General features: G+C 47.4%; 1 long non-coding RNA gene across 1 annotated transcript; it reads right to left on the reverse strand.

Moving 5' to 3' along the window:
- Nucleotides 1-217: 217 nt before the first annotated feature.
- LOC119387797 (uncharacterized) lies at nucleotides 218-10,814 on the reverse strand. Its single transcript, XR_007417950.1, has 3 exons — nucleotides 10,754-10,814; nucleotides 3,067-3,380; nucleotides 218-730 (listed from the first exon to the last, which is right to left on the reverse strand). It is a non-coding gene; the product is annotated as an uncharacterized LOC119387797 (long non-coding RNA).
- Between the last annotated feature and the right edge of the window lie 650 nt (nucleotides 10,815-11,464).

Here is an 11,464-nt window from a genome sequence, read left to right on the forward strand (position 1 = left end):
TCAGAGGCAGCTCTTCCAGAAACCAGATCTGTCAATCGCGCCCTGTTGCCATCACTGCAATGTAGGTGTTGTAATCGTCCTGATGCTGTGTCTGCACGTCCTGCCCGGCTGCCCAGCGCATCAGAGGCAGCTCTTCCAGAAGCCAAATCAGTCAATCCCGCCCTGTCGCCGTCACCACGATCTAGCTGTTGTCATAGTCGTCCTGATGCTGTATCTGCACATCCTGTACACCCGTCCAGCGCATCAGAAGTAGCTCTTCCAGAAACCAAATCTGCCAATCGTGCCCTGTCGCCGTCACCATGATGGTGGTGTCGTAATCGTCCCGACGCTGTATCTGAACGTCCTGTACACCCAGTCATCGCTGGAGAAGAAGCTCTTCCGGAAACCAGATCTCCCAATCGCACCCTGTCGCCGTCGCCACGATATGGCTGTTGTCGTAGTCGTCCCGACGCTGTATCTGCACGTCCTGTACGCCCAGCCATTTAGCTCTTCCAAAAACCAAGAGTGCCACTTGCGCCCTGTCGCCATCACCACGGCGTAGGTGTTGTAATCGTCCCGACGCTATACCTGCACGTTTTGTACGCCCGTCCAGCGCATCAGAAGTGGCTATTCCAAAAGCCAAATCTGCCAATCGCGCCCTGTCGCCGTCACCACGATGTAGGTGTTGCCGTAGTTGTCCTGACGCTGTAATGTCCTGTAGATCCGTCCAGCACATCAGAAGCTGTCTCACCTGGAGCGAAAACGAATGAATATAATTGGCACATTTTTAAGGCAGATCGACGCATAGTGGGAATACTGTTGGAAAAACTAGATTAGGAAAAAGGCAATATAAAAGCCTCATGTCAGGACAACGCCAATTGTGGTTGCAGTGCTGGCAATCAATCAGCATCAGATACGCACACCTATGACTTTGTATGCGTGGCAGGGGCTGGAGCTGTTTATCGGGAGACTTTATGGCCGCTCGCGTACAATCGGGAGGACTGGTTAGAAATGTGGAGTCTCCCGGGCAAAATCGGGAGAGCTGGCAGGGAAGTCAATGGCTGCAGCAAGTGTGGTTGTACAAACTAACACGCACGAACATAAATGCATTTGTATCGCTTCTTGCAACATTTGCATTCAAATAAAATCCTGCGCAAGCGCACATTCAGCATAAAACAACGTAAAGAGTACTGCTCAGTAATACCACATGCACACGATAAAAGATTTAATACTCTGAAATGTGAGCAAACACCTTTAAAATATCACATATGTGAATGCTGTACAAATTTCACATTTCAGCAATGGATGCACGGTGTCTGCATGCCAAAGCTCTTATCACATAACCAGGAGAGATGGCTGAAACTGAAACGAGAACAGTTTTTGAAGCAGCAGAATTTAGATTCTGGAGAAGAACCTTGATTTGGAGCAGTTAGCGGAATTTAATGTCATCTTAGGAGCTTGAAAAAAATTTGTAGCAACTTGGGGGGACATGTACATCTTTAATAGGCTTAGAATACACGTAACACTGAAACAGCCTTTGCAGAAAATTTTTAACAGATTATCGCCAGGTAAGAAGTACACCTTTTCACATACCATGCGACCTACCTAGCCCGAGTAACAAACATCTGAAGTAAATAAAAAAAAGGTTCTGCAATCTACAAGTTTACTTCATAAACATTTGAAAAAAAAAGTAGCTTCACACTTCTAAAAAATAAAAAAATTGTGATTGCACAAGAATTGTAGTTGCATGGCAGTAGGCCTTTGCGTAAGATCAGTGATATGATTTAGCAGATAACTGCTTTGGCTTTTTGCAGGTCTGCTTATTTAGCTTTTTCGAGCGTCCCCAGAACTTCCTGTACGTCAGCGATACTCTTTGTCAGGAAAATGTCACAATAAGTTCCTTCAGTTATCTGCTCAGCCGTGCGTTCGGCGCAGCGTGAAGTGTTCTGCACGCTTTTAACAGGCGACAACAAAAGCGCGTTGCACCGCCGTGCACGGCCACCTCGTGCGGGGCCCTCTTCAAGAGAGCAGTGCGGGCGCCAAGAAACATCGCCGCACCGACTATCTTGTCAAACGCCCGCGTGTGGCATTGCAAGCGTAGCGTCGTTGTAAGCGTACTGCACGCTTTTATTAGGAGACGACGCAAACGCACTTAGCATCAGCCGCTGCTGCCTTCTCATGCAAAACCGTTTGAGCGTCGCGGAGACGTGTCGCATGCGGGGCTAGTCTGATACAACTTCAGAAGTCCGAGACATTTGCTACTCAAAGGCGGATGCACACAAGCCTGCACTAACGGGCACGCACTCCGGACATACGCCATGAGCCAGACTGCCGGTAACCCCGCCTTCGGAGAACAATCAAAAGCACGAGCGGGACTATTTCCTTAGTCGCGGAGGCGGTCGGCTGCCGTGCCGGCCGCGCTTCGGCCGTCTGAGCGAGGCGTCTCCGGACTTTTAAAGTTGAATCCGACTATAGTTGTCGCCGCGTTGACGCAACAAGGTACTCGCATTACCAGTGTACGGTATGGGGCGTAATGGTACGAACACTCCCACGACAAACGCTCGCGTAGGTGACCAAGGTGACCATACGCAGCAGCGCCGACACGAAAGCCGCAGCGAGCGGAGAAACAAGCTACGCACAACAAAGAACCTGGGAGTCAACCCCGCTACGCATGCCACTCGATTGTTTTCGCTAAGCGACAGTGGCGTCTGAATGCACAGCCTAGCGAGTAGGAGGAGCACACTCGGGACACGGCAGCACATTTTTAGGGGGCCAGGCATATTTAGAAGATCCCAGAGGAGATTATGGCGGCACCATGGGTGCCTTCATTAGAAAGGTGCATAGAAACATGCTTGGGCGCATATATGTGTTCTGCTAACGCCTCATTTTCGTGGTATCCCTGGCGCTGCTTGGAAAATCATGTGGCCTTCTTTCCCCACTGAAGCTGACGTGGGCATCAAAATTCTTGTTTTTGAGGATGTTTTGGAGCAGTACAGCGCAATAGTTGCAATTTTTATGCTTTTCGAGCACGTTTGCACAGGAAAACAAAATCGTATAAAAAATGCGCAATATGCGCAGATGCCTCACCCCTGCATAACAGATGAGATGCAGTCAAGCCATGTCACCAGAATGTCGGAAAGGCAGCGACGTTGAACGTTTAGCGGATGGCAAGTTCCTAGAGCCCAACTTGGTTTGGCCAGCCTCGCGATTCTCTTTCAGAAACCTTAGGTCTCCACAGTAGATGACATGTGGTAGCCGTCACTGCAGAAGTAGCTCTTCCAGAAACCAAATCCGCCAATCGCGCCCTGGCGCCGTCACCACGATGTACTGTTGTCGTAATCGTCCTGATGCTGTATCTTTAGGTCCTGTACACCAATCCAGCGCATCAGAAGCTGTCTCACCTGGAGGCAAAGATGAATGAATGTAATGAGAAAATTTGTAAGGTCAGTCGACGCACAGTGGGAATACTGTGGGGAAAACTACATTCGGAAAAAGACAATATACAAGCGTCATGTCGTGGTCAACGCCAATTGTGGTTAATCCACTTTTATATCAGCGTATAGTAAACATCACATATGCACACCTATGACTTCGTAAGCTGGAGAGGCGCTGGGCTGTTTATCGGGCCTGTGGTAGCGATCGCTGCAGAAGCAGCTCTTCTAGAAATCAAATTCACCAATCGCGCCCTGTCGCTGTCACCACGATGTAGGTGTTGGCGTAATCATCCTGATACTGTATCTGTACGCCCTGTACACCCGTCTAGCGCATACGAAGCTGTACGTTGCAGTCTCACCTGGAGGTAAAAACGAAGGAATGTAATATGTAATGGGAAAATTTTTAAGGTCAATCGACGCACAGTGGGAATACTCACGGCAGATGCTTGTCTAATACTAGAATCACCTAATGAAAGCCAACACACAATGCCAAGGAAGGCATAAATGGCATTCCTTGTAAGATTAGTCTAGGTTTAGTAATCATGACAACAACAAATGAATTGAAGGGGTACTGATAAAATTTCGCGGCCGAGATAGCCTGCAGGATCGGTTGCCGTGAAGATGTGTTTATCATATACCAAATCTCAACAGTCAGGGCTGGGCAAAGATACTTTGAAATTGTATCGCGATACGATACAAGATACTCAGGCAAGATGTATTGGAGATACAGATATAAGATACTGCCGCAAAAATTGTATCCGATACGATACTTGGCAATTGTATCTTAAGATACTTCGATACATTCTCAAATTTGTTGTTATAGATCCATATAATGTAGCAGCAAACGCCTATGCACAAAAATGTCTTTACTGTGACCTATTTTGTTTCACTTGAATGAAATGTCTGTTAGTACCTCAAACGTTTTGCCCTTTTTGCCCAAAGCATTAGTTCTAATGTTTCCTTCCAAAACAACTTATCGGGGTTTGTTTTAGCTTCCTCACAGGACAACTCTTTGTACACTTCGCTGACAGCGGTACTTGCTTTGCACAGCTTGCCGACCATCTAGCAGGTTGCCATATAAACACAATAACTTCAAAAGAAGCCTTCGCACGACGGCGCAAATACCGGTGAGGACTTTTCCCTTATCTGTAAAAGACAGCTTGCACAATACCGTATATCCGGACAGGTGTACAGCAGCAACGACGCTGGTAGCGACATTTTTCTTTCTTTTCTTATTGGGGGGGGGGGGGGTTGACGCATGGTGTATATGTGACGTAAGAAGGAAGGAATGGCTGGAAGAAGCCGACGAGGAAGAAGTGCGCGTGAATAGAATAAAAGTATGGCGTATGAGCCACGGCACGTCTCTCATTCATAGCGTCACGCAAGTCGACAGGATGAAGACCTGGCAGCCACTTCATCAGCCACGCATCATCAACGTTCCCAACAAGACGCCCTGACCACATACAGACCACCTGTGCTGATCATCGCTGCACACAGTGACCAGCTTCATGGCAGCATCATCGGCAGACCTCGACATCCCGAAGTACGCTGGATCGGCGGACGATAGACCCGTGGAGGATTGGTTCAACCTCTTCGAACGCCACGCTTCCGCTGCATCATGGTCGGAACGGGACATGGTCGCCAACTTTAACGACTACGTCACCGGTGAGGCTTTCAAATTTTACCTCACACACATCTTTCAGAACGAAGAATCTTGGAAGAAAATCAAAGAAGAAATGATCGTTCGTTTTAAAGGATACCATGAAGACTCGCCTATTACCCACCAACTCGGGACATTTCAACTCTGTCGTCGCAGTAACAAGCATCCCCTTCGTAGCTACCATCATAGTCAAACGACGACGAGCACGACCTTTGAATTTCCCAGCAACAAGTTAAAGCATTCGTTCACTAAAAAACATCCAGGTCCTTTACCTCAAAGACCCAGCTTTCCACCAGGTTTCCCATGTGCAGAGAAATCTGCCTTTTCTCAGCCGTCACAGCATTACAGCACTCGAGGTGTTACTGACCTACCCGATGCACGTGGTTCCTCACCTCGCATCCGTGGCCCGCCACCTGGTTTTCCGTCACTTGGCTTTTCGATTGCTCATAATGTTCACTGCCCGCCTCACAAGCACGCTGAGGTTAGGATGGAGCAGCTGACGCATCGGGAAAATACCCAGTCATGCCAGGACGAGTCCAAGAGGTGTCTTTCGCCACAAGGTTTTAATTCAACACTTACGCAGTGTTACCAGCATTCGCAACCGGAACCTAACCGAGGCATCTATGCTGCGGTATCATCGTCTAATGCTCACCCACTTGAAAGGAGAAGCAACGTGAAGTCACCGTCACGATTGATCAGTGCACACATAAGCGAAAGTCGAAGCAACCCCGAAGGATCAGATGCATCGAACCTCGCATGCTGCCAAGTGCCAGAAGCATTCGTAGTGAACTGCGTCATAGAACCCTGTGAAGAGATTTCTAATCATTCTGACATACCACCATCAATGCCCGACACCCCAAGCATTAGCGCATTGTGCATTAGCGAACCATTGAATACTGCATTAACTCACGAAGAAAAGGAAAGTCATGTTCCGAAAAGAATGCCACATCAGCAACATCGGCCGCAAGGTCAACGACACAAGCCCAAGCAAATCGACCAGGTTAATCGACATGTTCTCCGGCAAAGACAACCACAGACATCGGAACAATACTCACGACTTCAAGAAAGTCGTTCACAAGCGAGTCAACTGAAGCGACGACAAATTCAAGGTGTCTCGCTCAAGACAAACAAGTCATCAAATGCAAGGCATTTTCACAAAAAGTAATGTCAAGCAAGCTTTCTCCATCAGAGATCAAGACTCAGCCTACGACCAAAGCGACTGAGACAAAAGGACACAAAACGACGACAAAGACGCCAAACCACACCTTCTATTCCGGAAGGCAACGGTCATCGCCCCATCAACCTCGGTCAACAAACACGCAAACTGCACGCACTGCATGGGTACCAGTCACGGCAAAGAATGCAACGCACACGACACCCTATGTGCCGATGCTACAAGGTGCCCCACCGTTCGTTTCTCACACGAGATCAAGCTGTGTTATCAATGTCCATGCGCAGAATACGCTTATGTCATCCAATGCGCAACAGCCAGCCTCGACCACCAGAGCTCTCCTAGATATAACCGGACTGCTGCCCACCCTGTCGTCGCTTCAGTTGACTCGCTTGTGAACGACTTTCTTGAAGTCGTGAGTATTGTTCTCGATGTTACCGGACTGCTGCACTCTCCCCTTAAGTTCTTGCGAGGTTACGGAACTCCCCTGGATTATGAAACTATTGGCCTGTTTTCTCGTATAAGACTCTCCTCTTTCATTTTTTTTGTTGTAACTCACGCCTTCTTTCGGGGGGAGGGGGAATCATGTGACGTATGAAGCCATGGTAGGAGAAGCCGAGGATGAAGAAGTGAGCGTGAATAGAATAAAAGCATGGCGTATGAGCCACGGCACGTCTCTCATATATAGCGTCACATATACTAGGGGTTTGAGACCTTTCGCTAGCGGCCCGGCCCGCACACATGACTGTCTTCGTCTCATTTGTTTTTATTTTCTAAATAAGTATGTTCGTGAGCTGCACAGGCATGACTGGCTCAAGCATTCCTTTCGTCAGGAACATGTGATCACCATGTACTAAAACATAACCGTGGAACAAAAACTCTATATTTCAGAATCAGCGTCCAGATATCAGTCATTCTGTACATCGGTATCGATGTTTCTCGAATCCTGACTCCAAATCCCCTTCAGAAATGGCCTATATATGATATGGGGAAGGCTTCCTTTCAAACGTCATTTTGTTCAAACTCTCTGCCACCATCTTCACTGTCCCGGCCCTTGCAACTAAATTTCGCGACTGCGGCCCGCTGGCTATAAGCTCAGATTGAGACCCCTGGTGTATACGTAGATGACATAAAACTGCAATGAATTTTCATATTCTACTTATCTGCCGGCGTAAAGGATTCTTTGTTGATATACTCACTAACGTGCAATCTTTTAGCAATTCTTCTTCAACGAGAGAACACGTGCAACACAGAAACGTCTCAGACGTATTGTATAGTTCCACAAAACGTCGCAGGACACCGCCGCTATTCGCGCTATTGCCACTTGTAGCTCCCATTACGTGGCGATTAGTAATGCAAAAAATATTTAAGAAAGCCTAAAACAGGAAAACAAATATAAGTTAAATAGAGAGGTGGTTGTATATCAAACATTCACATTGAATGAGTTCAGAAACACAATCCAGACGGCGCCCTTAATAGCTATGAGCATGAAGTATTGTCATCTTAAATGTTGAGACAATAGAAAATTCAGTGCCTATGGAAAATTGCCTGAAACGGCTCGTTGGGATGCTCATGAGCAAAACAGAGCATTCAGAAAAACAAAGTTTCTCGAATCCCCTTTCTAACATATTTAAGATGGCTCCTAATGATTTCCAATATTATATTGCAAACTCAATTTCGCTATTTTCCTCATCGGTAAGCAGAATGTTTTGTACTGTTTACTCAAGGTACGCCCACATAATTATATACTTGTTTTCAACATCACCTTGGGAACGTGTAACTGTGGAAACAGTAGTAGAAATAAAGTAGACAGATATAGAACAATACAGCAGAGATCTTATTTTGGGAGCGCGTTACAAAAGACATACTGCAGTGACCAGACCGGAAGAACACTGCACAGACTTAGGTAATGTAAGGGATGCAAAATGACAGCTAAGAAAGCACTTGTGCTAATAATAAAATTATGATTTCATAAATTCTTTGAATAAATGTAGCAAGAAGTGAAAAACACGGTACGCGAAGATATTTTCTGTTAGGTAAACGCTTGCTCTGTTAGATCTAGCATCAGTACCAGTGGTGCTAACGTTGTTAGATTCTTATTTGCATATAAGTTAATAGACGTCAGACTCTGGAGTTTCCAAGATGTATGGCGCCACCTGTCGGAGAAGTATTGAGTAGTGCATAGACCGACTCTCTCGCACAGTTTGCTATGGGACCAGGTGCAACTAGCGAGTGCGAAACAACGATTGAGCTTAATATCGCGTGTGTTTGCGCATTTAGCACTCAGAACGAGAGCTGTGAATTGCTCTCCGCTAGTCGGACGCGCCACCGAGCCGTCGTGAAGTGCTTGCTGGATCACTCGCCTGAACGACGGCGAAAACAGCAGCAGACGAGAGCACTCCGCACGCTACGAAGAAACTCCGCAAAAGACGCACTGTTGCGTTGTGAATTGCCACGGACGTAAAAGACTGAATAACAACGTTCAGTTTTACCGATTTCCATAGTTGTCGTACGAAGACGAAAGGCGAGAGCGCTGGATACGGGCCGTTGCGAGCGTGTTGGGTAAGCGAATTACCCGCGTTCTCCACAGCCGGTGGCATGAATGTGTGGTTCTGCTGTTGTTTTGCGTAGCCCTGATGCAAAACCGTGGTAACCTTGACTATGAAGCTCAGCAGAGGCTCTGACCGCGGTGCTTGTCGTGTAACACGAAGTGAGCAGCTAGAGACAGACTGGAGACGCGTGATACGCACACCGCGACGAGTTGGTCGTCACAACACAGCATCGCGGACGTACGTACGTTTTGAAGGCTCAGAGGTCTGGTTCTAACTAGCTAACACCACGTGCGTCATACAAGTAAATCGCAGAATGTTGGTCGTGACGCCCTTCAGGTTTGTTTCGCCCGTGTCCTCCGCGGTTGCCGTAGCTATCTCGGAGGCCACGGTTTTGCCTGTACCCCGCGAAAGTGGACACGCACGTATCCCCATTTGCAGTACATACAAACGGAAGACGACCATCAAGAGACCATTTGAGGATGCGTAATAAAACACTCCAATGCACAGGAAGCGAGAGATGAATTAAGGGAGAATGCAACTGAAAAGGCGAAAATCGCCGGAGCCATTCGCCCCTGATGAACCGAGTTTTGTACCACTGATTGTAAGATGCATAGCTAAGTAAATTGATCGTGTAGGTAGGTACTTTATCGCTGTGGCATACGTATATACCCGATTTTAACGCATTTAGGCTCTAGAGAATTGATGTAGAAGGGCTTGCCTCGAACTCAGTGTCGTGTGATGCTCGCTTGTACTTGCGAGTTGCAGCGCGCGGGAATAACTAAAACTTATTTTGCATTGTACTCGCAGTTCGCTTTGATCAGTTTCCTTTGTTTCTGAAGCGTGGATTGGCGGAAGAAGCTTTCCAGGTCCTTGATTTTCAGGAAACCGCGCCTCGACACCAACGAAAGAGGAGGGTTATATTGCGGCCTATGCACATTCGCTTGCGGGCGGCTCTCTTTGCACTACCCAGTTAGTGCTAGGGCTACGATGAGGGCGCTGGTGGCGGTGTTTTTCGCAGCGCCGCCTGGGCAGAGTCTGACGTCTATTCATGGCATGCAAGTCGAACTTACATCCACGAGATCCTTCAAATCGTTGATATGTAAAACACACGCGACGCAGAGGAACCCCATTTTTGCACGCATCACATTTAGTTACGGAGCAAGACGCAAGACACGAGAGAATCTTCAATAACGACACTGCAGCAACATCAGAATTTGCGCGATAGACGCGGCGCAGGACAGTGGCTAAGAGCAAGTGTCGCGGCATTGGCGCAACTAAAACGAAAAGAAATCGAGCAAACAAAAGGTACGTGGGCTGGGCGTGCACGTCCACGCGCTTGTCTTCCTTATCTTCTGCCCTCACTGGGCTACTCTGACGGAAAATAAAATTGCCTCACTGCCCTAAGGCTTATTCAGATGGCTTAGTGGCACCAGTACCAGCTTGAGAAGCGGAGCTTGGCCAGCGATTATTGTTTTGCACGGTTGTGTAGCGATATAAGTATCTTGTATCTTAGAATACACGATACATTATCAAATGTATCGCGATACAGATACAAGCTACACATAGAGTATCTAAGATAGTATCTAAGATACATGTATCTTCGATACTGCCCAGCACTGTCAACAGTAATACTGCTTGGGAGGTGATTCATGTGAATTTTGAGGTTCACGTGTGCGATCCAGCGCTAAACGCCATATGTAAAGCTTGGCGCGAATGTACTTACGACCGCTACTCATGATATGCACATTATGACAACGTGGTTATGCACTTTGTGGCGATAAAACTGACGTCTGCTTTAACGTGAGTACCATTACGTCAGATCATGAACAATGTTTACACGCCGGTGCACTCGCGGCGTGCCTCAAACCTATCATATGCGCGAACGTCAACTTAATTTACACTAAGAAGGCCGTTTCACATGACACAAAACAGAGCGATTATATGCGCGGCACTGTACCAAATAAATCAGTTCCTGCTTGGCTACCGGCTGCTGCTGTACGCTGTACTTCCTCCCGGCCGGCGGGCCCGGGCGGCAGTGACTATTCCGACCCCGTGAAAATAGCGTTTCGTTATTCTGACCGGGTCAGAATAAGAAAACGCTATTTTCACCCAACTTGGCTTGGATCTGTGAAAGATTGTGGCTATTTGCCTAAAATTTACGACGACGGTTCAGGCAACCTACACGTGTTTTATTTTTTAATTTTTTCGTGTGTGTTATCGACTGCATACTTACGTGATTTGTGCTCGATGTTCGTGTGCGGCTATTTATCGTTGCCCGTGTGCTTGTTGAGGAGTGAATAATGGCATCGTTGGTCTTTGAATGCGTGTGTTATCGGCTGCACACTTACGTAATTTGTGCTCGGTATGGCTTTTGTGTGGTGCCTTTGTGTGGTGCGTGTGCGGCGGTCGATTTGTGGCCATCCGTTCGTTGTACTGTTGTACTGGTTGTACCAGTTATACTGCGCGCGTTTCAAGGAAAGTACATTTTTCACTTGCATGACCATACAAAGCGTTCGGCAAACTGCGCTATTGTGTCGGCTCAGCGAAGCTACTTTTCCGTCTCGATTGAGGAATACAAGCATCACACCATGCTATTTCGATCGCGATTGAGCGCGAGTTCCTTAATCGCGATTGCTTTATGCGGTCACGAAATTCCATCCGATCGAAG

The sequence above is a fragment of the Rhipicephalus sanguineus genome, chromosome 1 (genome assembly GCF_013339695.2).
Source record: "Rhipicephalus sanguineus isolate Rsan-2018 chromosome 1, BIME_Rsan_1.4, whole genome shotgun sequence".
Taxonomy (NCBI): domain Eukaryota; kingdom Metazoa; phylum Arthropoda; class Arachnida; order Ixodida; family Ixodidae; genus Rhipicephalus; species Rhipicephalus sanguineus.